This window comes from Schistocerca nitens, chromosome 2, assembly GCF_023898315.1.
Source record: "Schistocerca nitens isolate TAMUIC-IGC-003100 chromosome 2, iqSchNite1.1, whole genome shotgun sequence".
NCBI lineage: Eukaryota > Metazoa > Arthropoda > Insecta > Orthoptera > Acrididae > Schistocerca > Schistocerca nitens.
In genome coordinates, this window is record NC_064615.1 from 276,163,222 (window position 1) to 276,183,175 (window position 19,954).

The window sequence follows — 19,954 nt, forward strand, 5'->3', positions numbered from 1 at the left end:
TCTTTGTCTATATTTTTCTTTTAGTTCTTCTTTAATATTTATATTATCTATTCCTATTTTTTGTCTGTATCCTAGATATTTATAGGCATCTGTTTTTTCCATCGCTTCTATGCAGTCACTGTGGTTATCCAATATGAAATCTTCTTGTTTAGTGTGTTTTCCCTTGACTATGCTAATTTTCTTACATTTGTCTGTTCCAAAAGCCATATTTATATCATTGCTGAAACTTCTGTTATCTTTAGTAATTGGTTGAGTTGTTGATTTGTTGCTGCCAGTAGTTTTAGATCATCCATGTATAGCAAATGTGTGATTTTGTGTGGGTATGTTCCAGTAATATTGTATCCATAATTTGTATTATTTAGCATGTTGGATAGTGGGTTCAGAGCAAGGCAGAACCAGAAAGGACTTAATGAGTCTCCTTGGTATATTCCACGCTTAATCTGTATTGGCTGTGATGTGATATTATTTGAATTTGTTTGGATATTAAGTGTGGTTTTCCAATTTTTCATTACTATATTTAGGAACTGTATCAATTTAGGATCTACTTTGTATATTTCCAATATTTGTGGTAACCATGAGTGGGGTACGCTATCAAAAGCTTTTTGGTAATCAATGTATGCATAGTGTAGCGACCTTTGTTTAGTTTTAGCTTGATATGTCACCTCTGCATCCATTATCAGTTGCTCTTTACATCCTCGTGCTCCTTTGCAACAGCCTTTTTGTTCTTCATTTATAATTTTGTTCTGTGTTGTATGTGTCATTAATTTCTGTGTAATGACTGAAGTTAATATTTTGTATATTGTTGGTAGGCATGTTATGGGGCGATATTAGCTGGGTTTGCTGTGTCTGCTTGATCTTTAGGTTTCAGATAAGTTATTCCTTGTGTAAGTGTATCAGGGAATGTATATGGGTCTGCAATGTAACTGTTAAATAATTTATATAATAGAGGGAAACATTCCACCTGGGAAAAATATATCTAAAAACAAAGATGATGTGACTTACCAAACGAAAGGGCTGGCAGGTCGATAGACACCAAACACAAACACACACACACAAAATTCAAGCTTTCGCAACAAACTGTTGCCTCATCAGGAAAGAGTGGAAGGAGAGGGAAAGACGAAAGGATGTGGGTTTTAAGGGAGAGGGTAAGGAGTCATTCCAATCCCGGGAGCGGAAAGACTTACCTTAGGGGGAAAAAAGCACAGGTATACACTCGCACACACACACACATATCCATCCACACATATACAGACACAAGCAGACATATTTAAAGATATGTCTGCTTGTGTCTGTATATGTGTGGATGGATATGTGTGTGTTTGTGTTTGTTTGTGTGTCTATCGACCTGCCAGCGCTTTCGTTCGGTAAGTCACATCATCTTTGTTTTTAGATATGTTAAATAATTTAGTTAGATGTGAATGTATTGAGGTGAACTTCTTTAGCCAGAAATTTGCTATTTTATCTTTTCCAGGGGCTTTCCAATTGTGAGTAGAATTAATTGCTTGGGTGACTTCATGTTGCAAAATTATCACTTCAGGCATTTGTGGATTCATCTTGTATGTGTCTGTTTCTGCTTGTATCCACCGTGCATGCCTGTTATGTTGTACTGGGTTTGACCATATGTTGCTCCAGAAGTGTTCCATGTCTGTTATGTTTGGTGGATTGTCTATTTTAATGTGTGTGTTATCTATTGTCTGGTAAAATTTCTTTTGGTTTGTGTTGAATGTTTGGTTTTGTTTCCTTCTATTTTCACTTTTTTTGTATCTTCTAAGTCGTTTGGCCAATGCTTGTAATTTCTGCTTCTTTTCATCTAATTGCTCTATCACTTCTTGTTGTGAGATTTTACCTAACCTTTTTGGTTTTTTTTCTGACATTTCATTTCTTATAAATTGTGTTAGCTGTCCAATGACTTTTCTCAGTTTTTCTATTATGATCTGTAGCCTGTGTTGCCATGCTGGTTTTGTGGGTTTCTTCTGTGTGTTGGTTGGTTCTGATCTCTGCCTAGTGTGTATATTTAGTGTAGTGAGTGCTCCTATATAAACCAGTAGTTGTAACTCTTCCATAGTTGTGTTTTCATTTATTTTGTTGTGTATGATTGTGTTGATAGTTTTTATTGTTGTTTCGACTTGTGGGTCATTTGGCGGTCTATGCAAGAATGGTCTAATGTCTGTATTTGTGTCTTTGTATTCTATATATGTCAGCTGAAATTTTTCTTCTATATCTAACATGTGTGTCACTTCTTGTTCTACTTGTGCTTGTCCTGGTGGCTGCCTTAAGATTTCGTTTTCCTCTGATTGTTTAATTGATGCATGTTGTTCTTTGTTTGTTTGCTCTGGGATGTTTAAGTCCATTACTGTATTTTTTTCTTCTTCTGATTGCACATTATTTTGTTCCAGTATTTGTTGTACTTGTTGTTTGATGTTTTCTAATTCTGACTGGGGTATCCTGTTATTTTTTATTATTACATGGATCTGATCAGCTAGTCATTGTTCTGCTAAAAATTTTAATTCTGGGTCATCATCATCATCAGTTATCTGCTATATTAGCAGGTCCTTTGCCTCTCCATTTTCTGCGATCCATTGCTTCCTTCTTAAGGCTGCTGTATGTTGTACCGTCCATCATGTCATCCAGTATCTGGAATCTCTTCCTTCCTCGCTTCCTTTTCCCTTCTACATAACCTTCTAAAACTGTTTTTATCAGTCCGTCATTCTTTCTTAATATATGTCCAATCCAATTTCTTTTTCTTCTCTTTATTACATCTAGTAACTGTCTTTTCTCTCCCACTCTTCTCAGTACCTCTTCATTTTTTACTCCGTCCATCCAACTTATTCTTTCCATCTCCCGCCATGTCCAGATCTCAAAAGCCTCCAGCCTTTCTCTGTCTTTTTTCCTCATAGTCCATGTTTCAGCACCATATAGAACACTCCATACAAGACATTTTATGAGTCTCTTTCTGAGTTCTCTGTCCAGACCGCTGCAGAAGATTCTCCTTTTCTTATAAAACACCTCTTTTGCCATTGCTATCCTTGTTTTAATTTCTGTGGTGCACTTCTAGTCGGTGTCTATCCTGCTTCCAAGATACTTAAAATTTTGCACCTGTTCTAGTGTTTCTCCATTCAGCACAATTTTTATTTCCTTATTTCCTCCTATTGCCAATACTTTTGTTTTATTTGTGTTAATTTTCATTCCATATTTTTTTCCGTTAGTTGAAATGGTGTCCACCAAATCCTGTAATTCTTTTTCCCCTGTGGCTAGAAGGACCATGTCATCAGCAAATCTCAAGCACCCTACTCTTCTTCCTCCAATTTCTGCTCCTTATTCACCTAATGAGCATTGGTCAATCATATTTTCCAAGTACAGGTTGAAAAGAGTAGGTGATAAACAGCATCCTTGTCTTACTCCTTTCCCTAGTCTGATCCAGTTTGTACTTTCTCCTCTCACTTTAGCTGAAACTTTTTGATTAAGGTATAATGAGTTTGTAAGTCTTCTGGTTTTCCAGTCCACTCTCTTTTCCCTCATAATAGTCACCAGCTTGTCCCAAACCACATTGTCAAATGCCTTTTCTAAATCGATGAAGTGCATATATAGGTCTCTTCCTTTTTCAATAAACCTTTCTCCTAAGATTCGTAGGAGCCCTATTGCATCTCTGGTGCCCGTATTCCGTCTAAAGCCAAACTGCTCCTCACCGAGATTCTCCTCTATTACTTTTTCAAATCTTTTATTAATTATTCTTAACATCACTTTGGCTGCATGTGAAATGAGGCTGATTGTTGTGTGCTCGCTGCATTTCTTGGTTCCTTGTTTTTTCGGTAATGGAATCATTACTGTTGTCAAAAAGTCCTCAGGCCATTCACCACTGTCATATATTTTATTACATAACCTCAATATTTCTCTTATTCCATTGTGGTTGAAGCATTTTAGTATTTCTCCCGGTATTGTATCTGTACCTACTGCTTTGCCATTTTTCATTGCAGCAATGGCAGACTTTACTTCTTCCATTACGATGGTCGGTCCTATCTCTTCATCACTTACACTGTTGTATGATTCAAGTTCCAGAGTTTCCGGTTTGCTATTTGTGTCATATAGCTCTTTTATATATTCTTCCCATCTCTGGAGGACATCGTCACGATCTTTGTACACTACCTCTTCATCTTTACTCAAAATTTCCATAGTAGCACTTCCTGCTCTGTTTTGTTCCCATGTCATAGTCTTTACTCTGTTGTATAGTAAGTCGTATCTTCCCTTCCTGTCCAGTTCTTCAATTTCATCACATTCCTCTTTTAGCCATTTTTTTCCTAGCCTACTTTGTTTCTCTTCGCAGTTCGTTATTTAACCTTCGGTATATCTTTCTTGCATCTTCAGTGTTCTTGTTTTTCAATTTTCTTCTCTCCTCCATCTTGGAAATCATTTCTTGTGTGACCCATGTTTTTTTTGACCTTTTGTCTTTTACATATCCTATATTTTGCTGTCCTGCTTTAAGGATTCCTTCTTTCAGCATATTCCAGTACTCATTGGCATTATCTGGTGCTTCTTTGTCTCGTAATGTGTTTTAGAAAGTCCCGAGACAGCATTTCTGTAATCTGTTCTTAGTTGGACCTTATCTTCTCTAAATCCCACTTCTTCACCATTGTCGCCTTTTTCAGTTTTGTCATTCTTATTTCTATTTCTGCCATAAGTAAGTTGTGGTCACTATTAATATCTGCACCTGGTAATGTGTGCACCTTCTTGATTCCATTCCTGTATCTTTCTTCTACCAGTATAAACTCGATTTGGTTTCTGTATTTATCCCCTGGTGATTTCCAAGTGTAGAGCCTCCTCTTATGGTTCTTGAACCATGTGTTTGCCACTATCAGCTGCCTTTCCCTGCAGAAGTCAATTAACCATTCACCTCTGTCATTTCTCTTTCCAAGACCATGACTGCCTACTATGTTTCCCTCTTTCCCTTCTCCCACAATGGCGTTCCAGTCTCCCATTACTATTTTGCAGCATTTTTTTATTTTCGTCCATTATTCTCTCTATTACATTGTACGTTTCCTCTACAATTTGGTCATCATGTTCTGAAGTTGGCATATACACCTGGATAATCAGTAAATCTTTTTGTGCTCCTTTCAGCCTTACACCAAAACCCGCTCATTTGCATAGTCTACATATTCCACACATTTAGCCAATTCATTTGTCATAATCATTCCTACTCCATTAATTCCTTTTATTCTCCTCCTGAGTAGTAGAATACATATTCATCTGACTGCAACTCTCCATGTCCATGCCATCTTACCTCAGCCACTCCTATGAGGTCCATATGATTCTTTTCTATCTCTCTTTTAAGGTTTTCTAGTTTTCCTGCTTGTAGCAGAGTTCTGACATTCCAGATACCAATTCTCGTTTTGATTTTTTGCCTCCTTTCATGTTGCTGTAATATCTGGTGTTTATTGTTTGATCCTGTATTGCAATCATGAATGCTTCCGTCTCACTGTATATATTGCCTTTTCTTAGCCATGTGTTGGATGCGTCTTGATTGATGTGTGGCTATGTTGTTGTTATTATTATTATTATTATTATTATTATCATTAATGCCAAAGGATTGTGTACATCAATTATTAAGTTTTCTCTCATCTAAAGATTACAGCAAATTAAGAGTGCTTTTCACCAGATGTATTTTGCTTTTATTTAAAAATATCTGCAATCTGTTTATTCCTTTTGCTTACATGTTCTAAAATCCACTAGCTTTTCCCTCATTGTTAGTAGAGGTTGGAGTTGACTTGTGAAGTGGACTCCAGAACATGCAAGCAAGAGGAATGAATACAAATGCCCACTGAAGATACTTTGTAAATCAGAAAAAACCATAACAACTTACATAAAACAGCCTGCTGCAGAAGATAGTGATGCAAACAAACATAGTTGTGTATGTCTGGTCTTAATATCATCCAACATTACAAGTTGTGCCCCTCTGGAATATATCACCATGCCCACAATTATCCCTGCATGTGACTAAATAATTGTGGGAATATAGAGTGTAAATAAAAAGACAGTTCAATTTTCATTTCCACACTTTAGTAATACACTTTTACATAAATGAAGAAGGAAGGGAAAGGAAAATAAAAGTACGGAAACTAAAGGATGGCATGCAAGAAAAGTTTAAGGAGTTACTTAAGCATAAAATCCCTAACATTGAGTATGAAAATGTGGAAGAGGAATGGGGTAAGTTCAAAGAAGCGTTTGTAAGCTCTGCTGAGAAGACCTGTGACAGAGTGTCCGGAAGAGTAAAGGAAAAGGAGACACCATGGTGGAATGAGAGGGTGAAGAAGGCAGTAAAAGAAAAGAAGAAAGCCTGGCATGAATGGAACAGAGGCTGAACAGCTGAAAGTAAAAGGAAATACCAGGATAGTAAAAGTAAGTGTAAGAAAATGGTAGCAGAAGAAAAAAGGAAAATCTGGGAAAAATTCACTCAAGAGTTGGAAAAAGGTGTTACTAGTGGTAAGAGGATGATATATATGGAATTACAAAAAGTAAGGAAAAGATGAAAAGAGTACTTTGATAAATTACTAAATGTGAAGAATGGCAATGGAAAGGGAATAGAAGTGCGGCAGGGGGGGGGGAGGGGGGGGGGAGGGGTCTGGAAGAAGAGGAGGATATAACAATGTTAGAAGTGAAACTAGCTCTGAGAGAAATGAAAACAGGAAAGGCACCTGGGACACGTGAAATTACTGTGGGGATGATAAAGGCAGCTGGACCAGTTACGTTACAGTGGCTATATAGACTAATAAAGTGTATTTGGACCCAAAAAATGTTTACCTGAAGAATGGAGGAAGGAAGTAATAATTCCAGTTTTCAAGAAGTGTGACAGGAAAGTATGTGACAACTATCGAGGGATTACACTCATATCCCAAGTAGCAAAAATAATGGAGAGGATACTGGAAAGAAGAGAGAGAGAAATAGTGGAAGGGAAGTTAGAAGAGGAGCAGTAGGGCTTTCGTCATGGTAGATCAACAGTGGACCTAATCTTTAGTATGAGACAGTTGATGGATGAACATTGGGAGCATGGGAAAGATCTTGTGATGACATTTCTCGACCTAGTGAGAGCATATGACAGTGTTCCCAGGGAAAAGGTATGGGCAACCTTGAAGAGAAGGGAGTTGGAAAGCAAACACTTGAAGTTGTCGAGGCAATGTATGAAAAAAGCTCTAGTTGTGTACAGACACCAGTTGGAAGCACTGAATCGTTTAAGAATGTTATGTGACTAAGACAAGGAAGTGTGATATCATCACCACTATTTATAATGGTGATGGATGAAATAGTCAGACAGACGAAAGCAGCTCATAGAGGAAGAGAGATGAAGCTGATTTACAGATGATATTGCGGTGTGGGGAACAAGCAGTAAGGAGGTACAAAAACAAATAGACATCCTAAATGATAAGGTCAAGAAATATGGAATGAAATTTAGTGTGGAGAAAAGCAAGACCATGGTAGTAACCAGAGGGAATAGGGAGGCCAAAGGACTAGTTCATATTAAGCGACGGGATATTGAAATAGTGGACAACGTTAAATATTTGGGAAGTGTTTTAATGGTGAATGCTCGTTGGAGACAGAAATTAGCAAAAGAATACAACAGAGTAGTACATTTTACCAGTGTGCGAGGTGCTTGGTGTGAGGAAGGGAAGTGCCAATGAGGTGCAAGCTGGTGCTATACAGGACTTACTTCACACCCATACTAATTTATGGCTCAGAGACTTAGACTATGACTAGAAGAGAGGAGAGTAGGATACAGAGTAAAAAACGAAGATGTTAGGGAGGAAATTGGAGTGGAGAAGTTGACTGAGAAAATTGAAACGAATAGACTAAAATTGTTTGGGCATGAGAAGAGGATGGGAGAGGGAAGAATACCAAGAAGAATGATGGAGTTCAAGATTGAAGGCAAGAGGCCAAGAGGGAGACCAAGGACAAAATGGATTGGTACAATAAAGATGAGTTTAAGGAGGAGAAACCTGCTATGGAACCAAATTGTGAGAGAAGAATGGTGGAAAGACCGAGTAAAGTGGCAAAGTACCATTGATGCCCCAACCTGACGAGATGTTGGATAGAGGGGGAAACAAAGATAATGATGATTATGAGCAACATATTCAGAATCTGAGGATGAGGTAAAACACTTCTACAAAGATTATTAGGAATCATTTTCAGCAACAGCCATTAGCTATCCACTGTGGGTTAGACACTTCCTCCAGACTTCTCTACATAGTACAATCTTCAAACAAGGGAAAATCCAGGTTGGAATAACAACAATATTATGAGGAGGATACACTGCTATTCACCACATAGAGGGGGAGGCTTGTGTGACGTGTGTAAAATGGAAAGTTTGTAGTGTGTATTATGTTATCACTTACAGCAGTAAGACATGGTCTTCTAAATAAAATCATTCAAAAATTCTGCTCTTCACTTATTCCTGTTCATGAGATAAATTATCAGTAGCACTCAATAACTTTTAGTTATACTGTGTTATTTTCTTCTGAATCCAATTAAATACTAGATCAGTAATTGTTTCATCAACTATAAGAATTTTTATTTACTGTTTACAATGTGTTTTACAGCCTTTAGTTTTATTTCCAGACATTTCAGGAATGGGACTTTAAAAAATGGATATTACTGTACTAAAAATGTATTGAATATATCATAAATAGAATTCTTTCCTTACAGCCCTCATTTCTTTCACCTCTTATTTCATTCTTATGGCACTGTATCTCGTCATGACAGCTATTTCAGTATTTTGAAGTGACATCTACATCCATACCTCGCGAAGCACTCTCTAGTGTGTGTGGTGTTCCTCTTCTTTTTCTCCTCTCTCTCTCTCTCTCTCTCTCTTTTATTTATTTATTTTGTTTCTTTGTGTTTTCCCTTTGGAGGATGGAGGGATGTACACTTTTAAAATTGTAAGAGATGTCTTCTTTAGTAACAACTCAGGAGTAAACAATTTTTTTGTCCTCAGTACTATAAAAAAATCTCGTTTCAGTGTTTTTGTCAGTGTTTTACATATATGGCCATTCCTTATACAGTATTAATTCTGCATTATCACAATGATATAGGTACAGAACATCTGTCTTCAGAATTATGCAAATCATCTAAACAGAAAAGTAGCTCATTTATCTTGTTCAGCCTTTGTGTTCTGATGAAACAAACTTCATTTTTTTGAAAATACGATTTCTGAGTAACTGTTGTTCTGCCTCTTAAGAATGCCTCTAACTGAAAATATCTGCTCTAGTAAATACAGCAATTACGCTTTGAGTCCTCGCATCCCTCCTTGCACTATTTGCAAAAAGTTCAGTTAGTCTGCCCTTCGCACTCCTTGAGTAATTCATACTGTAAAGTTAAGGATTATTTAGCAAACACAGAGGAAAGAGTGGTAAAGAAGTAAAATTATTTGTTTATAGAATAAAAATTTGCTTCTGTTGCTAGTAATTTTCTTAATTTAGTCCATGAACGGTTTCGAAGCTTAAAGCACCATCTTCAGGTGCCAATACCTCATCAAATATTTTATAAAATTATTTAACCCTCAAGGGGGCATAACACAAGTGACCGTGCAGCGTACTTTGTACATGTCTGAAGAACAGCTGTCCTCATGTTACCAAGGTAAACATGTGTGTGCAAAATCACAGTTAAACCTCAGTTTAATTCAACAGTGATATAATAAACTTACATTATATGAGCTAAAGCACTGTTTAAATGAACATTAATAAAATAAACATTCATTATATCACACTGTTGCCACATACAAATGTTAAATTACAGTAATGACTCACTCAAAGCATTAAACAGTGCAGTTGCCTTAGAACCCAGCCAATCGGTAATTCGATCACCAGTTATCTCATAGACAACTTCCTCATTATGGTATTGTGCTTTTAGCTCGTAATCTGGGCAATTTCCTTGCATGGATTATAAGTTTTTTTGTCACATAGCTCATTTTATATACAGCTGCTGACTTGGACATATGACAACACAGTTTATCGCTGTGTTAGCTGAAGCAATAATGAAGGAACAGGCATGGTGTACTCCAGAGCTTGCCAACATGTGGTCCACGGACCCCTTAGGACTCTGCCGGCTCTTTCTAGGGGTCCGCGGCCACCTTTCACCAAATCATGTAAAATAATGAGTTAAATTATTGAATAAAAATGTGAAAATCAAATTCATCGCCCTTTTTTTTCCATGTGTAAAACATGTATACTTTTACTTCAGGTCATATTCCCAAGCAGCCTTTGCTGTTCCTAAGTGAGAATGCATACACAGTTTAGTACCGGAGAATGCGGCTTCTATGATCAACTGTTTCGCAACAATATGGGGGCCGTTTGTGCGCCGGTTTATGGCACTCGAGGCGCTGAAATCTTTTACGCATGCGCGGAGCGAGCTTTGTTGACCAATCACAGCGCTTGCTGGCACGTATGCGGCCCCGGGCATCATTAAATGTTAAACTTGCTTTGTCAGTGCACTACCTATTTCATAAGTCGACTTTTGACCATTTTATTACTTCTAACATGGATCGGTGGCTAAAGTCAGGATCATTGAAGAAGGGTGAAGTTTCTCCATCGCCTTCACAAAAAGAGAAGTTTCCAGTTGAAATGAATGAGGAGGGAGGACGACCAAAGGACGAACAATTACAAGAAGCTCTACAGCCGGATTAATTATGTGAAAACACTGCAAGTACTCCATTGGTTGCAATAACCTGTGGAAGTGGAATAACCAAGAAGTGTAAGTACAACAAAAGCTATTTAGAAATGGGCTTTACGGAGACAAAGGGGGTAAAGTTCAGTGTGTAATTTGTGTAAGAGTCCTTCCGAACAGTTCAATGGTTCCAGTTAAATTGTGCCGTCATTTTGAAGGTACTCACCCGGATTTACAGGCTAAAGACATTGATTTTTTCAAAAGGAAGAGTGCTGATCTAGCTGCTTCTCAGCATTGCGTAAAAACTCATGCGCAAACAATTAAGGAAAATTCATTAAAAGCTTCTTTCTTGGTTAGTTATCGAGTGGCAAAAACATGCAAAGCTCGTACCATTGCAGATAATCTCATAAAACCGTGTGTTAATGATATTGTTTCTTGCATGCCAGACGAAAAAGCAGTAAAGCTTGTATCTTCGGTGCCATTATCAAACAATACTGTCAAGAGACGCATTGTTGACATGTCAAATGATGTGAAAGACACTCTCTTTTCTCACATCCAACACAATTCACTTTCTCTACAGATAGATGAAATCACTGATGTTGCAGGATTAGTGACTTTATTGGCTTTTGTCCGTTATGAATATTCTGGATGTTTTGAGGAGGACCTCTTATTGTGCAGACCACTATCTGCCAACACAACAGGTGCTGAAATATTCCATCTATTGGATGATTTTTTAAGGACTAACGAAGCTTCATGGTCTAATTGCATAGATGTGTGCAGAGATGGTGCAAAAGCCATGACGGGTCCTACAGTCGGAGCAATAACGAAAATAAAAGAAAACACCAAGAATTGCAGTAGTAGTCATTGTGCTCTCCACAGATACACTTTAGCTACGAAACAAATGCCTGTTTCGTTCAAGAAAGTTTTAGACGAATCCATTCAAATCATTAACTACATAAAATTAAGGCCGTTGAAGTCAAGACTTTTCACAATACTGTGTGAAGATACGGGAAGCCTTCATCGTTTCCTGCTTCATACAGAAGTGAGGTGGCTCTCACATGGGAATGCACTATCTCGGTTGTACGAATTAAGATTAGAAGTCTTAGCTTTCCTTTTGGAGCATAACACCAAATTAGTAGACCTTATTAATGATGAAAATTGACAGTGCATACTTGCCTATTTGTCAGATATTTTCTCCAAAATGAACGAAATGAATATCTCACTCCAAGGGCAAAGTGAAACAAAGATCACTGCTATCGACAAAGTTAGAGCATTCAAGAGGAAAATCAATTTTTGGACAGAGTTTGTCGAGGAGCAGGAGGTCGAGTGTTTTCCTCTTCTGAAGGACTTTTTGAAAAACAAAACATTGGCGCTTGGGAAGAATTTGTTTCATCAAATCCTGGAACATCTCCAAAGCTTGATGTCATTGTTGGAGCATTATTTCCCAACAGTTGAAGATGAGAAGCTGCAGAAATACTAATGGGTGGTCAACCCGTTCACTGTATCCAAAAAGCCGAACATTCTATCATCAAATGAATATGAGTTGTTGATAGAAATTGCCACAGACCCTACCTTGAAATCAAGTTTTGACACTGACGGTTACACTTTTGGATCCGTATGGATAACAAGAAATACTACCCCCTTGTTGAAAAGGCAAAATGTGTACTTCTTCCGTTTGCCACAACATACATGTGTGAGTCTGGATTCTCAATCTATGCTGCCCACAAAACTAAGTACCGAAGCTGTCTGCAGTTGTCAAGAATTGAACCCAACTTTTCAAAATTGTGTCAGCAGAAGCACCCTCAACCATCACATTAGGATTCCACTATTATTCCTACAGACTCATCTATAGTAAAGAAGAAAGCATTTTTCTTCATAGATGCTCAGTAAATGTACCCAAACTATAACTCTGTAGGAATTTTGTTTGTCTTCTATCATTTACAAAATAATTATTAATTGAATTCCGTTGGCATTGATATTTTTGTTTTGAAAATTAAAATGATCTATAAAGCTAATTTCTTTTCTTTATAATATTTTCGTCCCCCCAGTTAAAAATATGGCCTGCCTATACTTCAATTACAATTACTTGCTATTACTCTGACACTTTATTGTGGCAACCGGCTGCGAGCGTAAACAAATGGACTTTTCACGTGCCACCTTGTAAAAGGTAAACCTCCTCCGACAGAATTGTTTCCTTTGAGAAAAAAAGTCTTACGATCTGTGAAATGCTTTGTCTTCTTTTATAGAAATAAGAGTGTCTGTTTGTTTGTTTTCCTAATTTGTTTACAGTCGAGACTGACTGCTACGATATAGTGTCCAAGTAGTAGTTGAAGTTGTCAGCTGTGGCTAAACTGTTACCATGTCGCCTGCCAGTTGCCAGCTACCAACTGACAGTACACTGTTGCAACGCCGCCTGCTAGCTGCCGTTCAGTAGATATGCAAAGATATAAAAATAACTAGACTTTCCAAGCTGTTTACATGGGCTCAAAAATCGATTGTGGAACTGGAAAATGGCTTTATAAAAGCAGATTTCCAGAATCGATTTTGAAGTGTTTACCTGACCAACCAAAAGCAGAACTGGGGCATCGGCTTACAAAATCCGGTTTTGGAAATGCATGTAAACTGGGTAAATGTATTCCCACACGTCACACAACAGATGTCACAATAGTCCTTTAAAGGCAATTCCTTGGCCTCTTTTCTTTCGAACTGTGTTTCACACACACCTGTTACGAAATATGCATGCTCCTTACACAACAGTAGCCAAACAGTGGAAGTGAACAGACGACAAGCGGCAGCTTGTCAACAACGAACAGTTTGGACGTGACGTTGATTGCTCTTGGAGGAAGGCAGCTCCAACGTGTGAAACATCAATTACCAAGTAATTTTAATCAGGCTATAGTGTGTTGAACAAAGGGAGTGAATCCACTAGCAAGTGTCTGGATACAGTGGGAATTCAAATTGGATCATTAATTTCAAGTTGTTTTCATTCATCTCTAAAGCAAAGACTATTGGTACTTCGGGTGGGGGGGTGGGTCATTGGGAACATGGCACTTGCATTAAGAAGCTTTCAGCTCCCATGGGTTTCGCTCTGAAATTTAAAGTTACTGTGCTCTTGACTGACTAGGGGTCCGCCATAGATTTTCGACTGAGGAAGGGGTCCGCCAGCTGAAAAGGTTGGGAAGCCCTGGTGTACTTTATACCTAGGTGTGCCCACTCAATGGTCAACAATAAAGAACTGTCTTTTTATTGTAATTAATCAATCTTAATACAAAATCCTACACCCTGAACATGTTTTGGATAATTTTAACCTTTCCATTTTATTTACCTCGACATATCATTTGTTGCAGTGAGATACCAACTCGGCTTTAACAGATATGCCATGGGGACAGCACTAAGAATTCAACAGACTGTGGGCAGCATCCTCAAAGTCCTCGTGCCACATGGAAGTGTGTGTGTTAAGAGATCAGCAACGACGTGAGTAAAAGTCTGATGTTGAGGGTTGCATACAATAGAAACCAAGGTCCCACTGTTACATCAGTGCTACACCGGCTTCCTTCCTTTCTTCCCACTATACTTCCACCAGTATGACGAGTCTGCGAACGGTGGTGTTGCGGTCACTCTTCTTGAAGCTTGCTGAAGTGAGGGTAGTCCTGACTTAGTATAGAAGCTGAATGCATGATCGTGATGATATATATATTAGCACTAACTGGGTGAAATGACCAATTGTGGGGATCAGACGGCCTCTAACAAAGCTGTGGTTTGAGATACTATAAAGTGTAAGACAAAAATTAAGCGATGCAGTGCATACAATTGCAAACATGCTCCATTAGAGGAAGAGCAATGAGTGGAAAAAGTTCGATGCTATAGTCCATGATTCAGACGAAAATGACAGTTTGTCCAATGAAAATAAAATGGTTGGCGTAGTCCATATCAATTCAGGCAGGCTAAGAAAAAAATCTTACCTTCCTAGTCTCGGATGTTATTGAATTTAGCATATGTTAAAATTAAGGACTAAGTAAGGAAGACACATTTTTTGTTTTCTCCAAAAAAATTTCTGCTCTGAGATTCAGCCCTTCAAAGACGACACTGCGCAAACCATTTTGAAGATGCGAATTCTGGAAAAGATTTTAAATCTCTGGAACAGTTCTAGATTTTTTTTTTTTTTTTTTTTATTTGAAAGCTAAATGCGAAGAAATCCTCCATTTGGACTTATCTGTCAAAGTTCTTTTGCTAAAGTGCTCTGAATGATTTTATAATTTATGGAAAAGATTCCTTTTTCAAAAATGCCAATCCATAAAATTTTGATTTTTTTTTCTGTTGATTAGTACCATATAGTTCTACATTCCCTGACAAGGAGAGCTTCCACTTTTAGACTGAACAGGTTTTATAAACAATTGACATTTTTGCCACACATAAAACCTGTTTTACTACCACATTATAACAGGCTCATAAAAATCAAAACCTAGCCTTGTGTGACATAATTTTTGTTTTGAAAGATGAGTAAGAGACTCATTATTCAAGCATTTTAAATGGTTCCAAAATGTATGTGAAAGGTCCCAGTTTCAATATATACAACTTCTGTGCATTCTGTTTTGTACTCTCTCTCTCACACACACACACACACACACACACACACACACACACACACACACACCCCTTCTCAGGTAGTGAATCTGAATATCACCCTGCTGTTTCTGAGGTGTTGCCCGAATGAATGAAGTTTCTTCTTTCTGGATCTTTAAAGTGCGTGCAATATGATTTCACCCATCACTTTGAGCCCAAAAATGTGTCTTCTGAATTCCTTTCACAGGAGTAGTTTGTTTGGACTGTTCTTTTTTCTGCTCATGTAATTCTTCAATTTCCTCTTTGGACAAAAGAATGAGGGCTTTGGATGTGTAAGATTGCAGTTGAAGAATTTTGTGCATTGCTAGCAAAGCATGCGCTGAGTCATGTCCTGTGTCATCACTTATGACTGCAACACCTGTGGTCTTGTTTTGAAAATATGTCACTCCTGTAAAAATTGAAACCTGGTCATTACTCTAATGATACCCTTTTATTTCCTGTGGGGGAATTACAAACCAGTTCTCAGCAAAATCACAGGGAAGCACAAAACATAGTTCTTCAGCCTGTACACACCCTTTTGCTTCTGCAATGTGGTGATGTTGCAATTTCTTCAGATGCTGGAGTGTTACTGCTTTCACTGACCATTTACCAAGTTCATCACTGAAAAAGTCAAAGGCAACAGTTTTCTTAATTAGTTTATTTTCCTCCCATGTCACATATGTAATTTCTGCAGAGTTATCTGCTACATCTTCCAAGCCAAATGTCTGTAAATACAGCCCTCCCTTTCCAGGGCAGTCACCACGTTCTTAAAACAAACAAGTCTCTCGCTTTACATCACAGACTACTAACAACTTCACATGCCCAACCAAGGTGTTATGTCATGTGCTCCAGTAAGTTCTTCAAAGTTATCACACAAAGTTCAAAATTCGCGCATTACACACATAAACAGACATCTCTAGGTGGATGTGGAACTACCCAATTAGGTCATAGTGCATAAAATTTTGATCTTCCAATATGTGAAGTTGTATAGTTGCTCTCATAAACTGCAAAAGTTTCTTTAATACTGCGAGTCATTTACCTCTTCACTTTCACAACATTTTTACCTTCAACTGTTACAGTTATAGTATCATTTTTTGTTGGCACTCTGGCGAGAACAGTCCCATTTATCCTCCAGGTAAAATGACTGTACTATTTGAACTTGAGCTGCTTCTACGGGATGACCATAATAGGGATCTGGTCTTCCAAAGACTCCTTTTACAGACCTCACATTTCTTGATTTGTCTGCCGTGTACTTGGATATTGATGGGACGTGGTTCAAAATTGTTTTCTTTGAAAATGTCTCTGGAATAATAGTTAAAACTTGCACCTTTTCACTGTAGGATGCATAATATTCAACAGCTGAATTGATATTTGTGAAAAATTCCTGGCAAGAGGTGCAAGAGTGCTTTTGTTCATTTTCATCTGAAGATGAAGTTTCTACTTTGAAGAATGTGGTCAGTTTTGCTGTAGTGTATTCATCCTAGGCTTTGGTAATTTCTCTGTGTGTTGTTGATGCATAGAGCTTATGACTCGACTTCAATGACCAAGGTTTCTTAACGGGACTAACATCTACCTCTGTAATCAACTGATTCACGGTATTTAATTCTTCCTCTATTGACGCAAAATCTGCACCATGGGAGGCTTCACCTTGTTCAGATACTACCATTGTTGTTTTTCTGTCAAAACATTTAGAACACAAAAAGTTGTCACTTGAACATCTTCACTTTGAAACAGAGTCTTCAAATGAGAACACTTATACCCAACCTGAACAAAGTGGTTTTTTTTTTTGTATCATTCTTTCATGGATATGCAAATAGTCAGCACACTTCACTCTCCTGTGGCCCCAGTCAGAACACATTTCAAACAGTCCTTTTCACAAAACACACTGCAGATGTGTCAACTGGCAAATTCCTCACGAAAACACAGAACTCAAGAACTCACTGGATGGTCTCAGATTTCTTAGAAGCCTCTCCAGTAAACAAATTAGCACTAAACAATGCAATGCAATGAACAACCATGACAAAGAAACTGACAAGAAACTACAACAAAGTATAAGAAATATCTGCGACAATGAAAGGGATAAGAAATAACTGCAACAAAGACAACAGAAATAAACACTGTAACAAAGAAATTAGTAAGAAACAACTTCAGTGAAGACATACATTACCCTTGAAAGTTAAAAAAAATGATTTTTTAAAAATAATATCTGTTCAACTTAAAAGTGGAAGCTCTCCTTTACAGAGATTATAGGACAACATGGTACTAAACAACAGAAAAAAATCTAGCTTTTCTGGATTGGCAAATTTAAAAAAAATAAATAAATAAATAAATAATTCTGTAAATTATAAAAAAAAATTCAAAAGGTGACAGTAAAAGAACTTTGACATATGTCCAAACGCAGGATACTATTGTAGGAGGATACTATTGTAATCACACAGCAATTATCTTCACAAAAAAAAGCCTCTAACAAAATATCTAGAACTGTTACAGATACAGCATTTTAAAATTTTTTCCAAAATTCACATCCTCAAAATGGTGTTTGCAGTGTCATCTTTGGAGGTCTGTATCTGAGGGAAGGAATTTTTTTTTTTTTTGCAGAAAACAAAAAAATAGCCCACCTGCCTGTAGTGATACAGATTACGCCGGCTGTATTCTCATTTAAACTATCTTCGCCACGAGTAAATAAACATGTTCTGTCAAACAAAAACTGGGCACAGATCGCGTACCTGTTACATCCCTGTGCCAAAAAGTGCACTATTTGTGTATTCTTTTGAGCATGGCAACCTGCAATTATGGGCTTGTAGTTTGTGTAGCTTATCATTCATTTCTGTAACTTTTTCAAGGACTGTTGTAAATTTATTTTAATAATAAATCACCAATCAGAGAATACATTTTATCTATTTCTTATTTACTTGTGCTGTACTTGTGACAAAGTTAAACTGGGTGCAGTGGATATTCATAGGTCGATCATACAGATACGATGAGTTCAGAGATAGACTTCATATGACCCACTGGTGTGTTTACAGAGTGTATATGGAGCTCATTTCTGATTTTTGTGTGTGTGTGTGTGTGTGTGTGTGTGTGTGTGTGTGTGTGTGTGTGTGTGTGTGTGTGTGAGTAAAGGCATAGTTTTGGATTAATTATAATCTTGTTGTATAAAAATACTGTACACAACATAACAAAATAAAACCAAAGGGCAATTCCATAGTTACGGGTGTTACATGTACACACCTTAAAAATCAGGAAAAACAATGTAACGAAAAATATTTATTGGATTTAATATTGAAAACTTTTAAGGCTTACATTATATTTCATGTTATAAATGTTGATACTGGAATTGTTTTATTGTTCTCCTGGTTATTAATCAAAAAAGTAGTGTTACGGGTGTTACTAAAAGTAGACCTGGCCCCTTTTTTGAGTTAGGGAATTCTCTAATTTCTGCAAACTTGATGAAGCTTTTATTCTTGTAAAACAACTGTTAAGAGGTATTGCCCCAAATTTTATTTTGAATTATAAATTTTTATTTTTTTGGACATCATAACTCAGTATTTATATATTTTTTGCTGTTACGGGTGTTACATTAAATGTTACGGGTGTTACATAGATGCATCAGATTTCATTCTTAAAGGAATAAATCTACCTCTTACAATTGCATAAAAAGAAAAGAATTATTATAGTTTATTTGGAATAAAAGTATGTACTTAAGAAAACATATTTGAAGGATAAAGCTATTTATTACACAAAAAATTTTGTTACAGTTTTAAAGCACAACTAGGCCAAGATATCGTTACTTACATTTACCTCATTTTGTAGGCCTATCAAATTTATGACAAAAATGTTTTCTTATTATTGATAGGTTTAAAAACTGGCAGATTCCCAAGTAACAGTATTGAATTTTGGATAGGGTTGGCTTCTTTTTGTCACTTGGAATGTCAACCAAGACAAATAACCCAAATTTTAAATCAGACTTTTCAATTTTATTAGTTAGGCTTAACTCACAAGCACTTCCAATATTGTCTTGTGATTCAGATAGTGAAACAGTCTCCTGATCAGAATCATCAGAACTGCACACTTCATAGAAGTTTATGCATCTTTTTGCATGTAATGTTTTAACTTTGGCCTCCTCAGTAATAAATACTGACACCCTTGTCATTAATGACTCTGCTGTTTTTGAAACCAGCAAATCAGTTGTGTTATAAGGCCACAAGTGATGGCAGCCCTGAATTTGAGGAATCCCTTGTAAAATTTTCCACCTTTCATCCAAAATAGGACTGTTGTGCTCCACTGTTATGTTATCAACCCATAATACCTTAATTTTAGAAAAATTCTTCAGAGTGTAGTCATAACAGTCAATTGTGTTGTTAATAATAATTTTCCTAGATCTAACAGCTGTACACATGCTCCTCTTCAGTGCACCTCCAATGCCATCCATGGCTCCTTTACCATGTGAACTGGCAAAAAATTCCACTCAACTGTCAGTCCAAAGTCTCTCTCACAATAACATAGATTGGACAGGGTATATTTGTTTTTGAACTGCCCAGCACAGTACATTGTTAAACATAGGCTCTTATGAATGACTAGAATTTGCCTCAATAAGCAGTTTACTGGGCCTATATAAAATTTAAAACTGAGGTTAGAAATATTGTTGTTCTTGGGAAAGTTAGAATGGAAAACAAACTATATGTAATCTAAAGAATTTTGGGCTTAA